Here is a 943-nt window from a genome sequence, read left to right on the forward strand (position 1 = left end):
ATTGCAAGTTAGTGTTTAGTGATACAGGTGATTATGCCACCCAAGAAACACCCTTTCTATGGAAAGTCTTCTGCCGCTAAAAGAATGCAAGCACAAAGAGCAGCTGAAACAGGAGAAGAACGCAATCAAAGACTTCAAGCATAAGCTGCAAGACAGGCTGCTAAAATACAGTAAGAGATTTTGGAACAATGTAAAGCTAGACTTCGAGCTCAAGCTGGATATAGCCAACAAGAAACTTCTGAACAATGTCAAACCAAACTTCAAGCACAAAAATTAAGACAAATAACTTACAGAGAGCAAGAAACAGAGGAGCAACATGATGTACGACTTCAGGCTCAAAGAACAAGACAAGCTCAAACACGATCTAATTTCAAATAAAGTTTTTTTGATTAAATGCTTTTTTATTTCTCGTATCACAGCTTTTGTCTACTTACTGAATAATTTGCTGAAAAAAATACAGATCTATATATTTCAAATCTACATTTTCACCGTGCAACGCCGGGTAACTCAGCTAGTTGTTATATATTCAAACTACCAGGGTAAATAAATTTCACCATAGCGAGAACCATTTTTTTTATTCAAGAAAATTTGAACATGATATAGGGTGTTTCAAAAATGATCACAGAAGATGTTAAATGTACATTCCCTCACTTATCAACTGCCTTTCAAGCCATCATGTATTCTGGACAGTGTTCATTGGTCCTCACAATATCCTAAATACTAGCACGCGATCTCTCCCTCAACCAGAGGCGAAGTAGTGTTTTTGGGTAGCAGAAGAAGGAACAAAAAGTTCCTGTAATTGTTTTTTTTGGTAAGTCCTGAATCTGCTGGATCCAAATATGTAATCCATATGATGGAAGCATATTTCAGTCGGGAATCCTGATGCACCACCTTACTAGCAACAGTCACGCACACACTAATTGATTATCTTTTTTTGCTTCTC

The sequence above is a fragment of the Limulus polyphemus genome, unplaced genomic scaffold (assembly GCF_000517525.1).
Source record: "Limulus polyphemus unplaced genomic scaffold, Limulus_polyphemus-2.1.2 Scaffold456, whole genome shotgun sequence".
Classification (NCBI taxonomy): domain Eukaryota; kingdom Metazoa; phylum Arthropoda; class Merostomata; order Xiphosura; family Limulidae; genus Limulus; species Limulus polyphemus.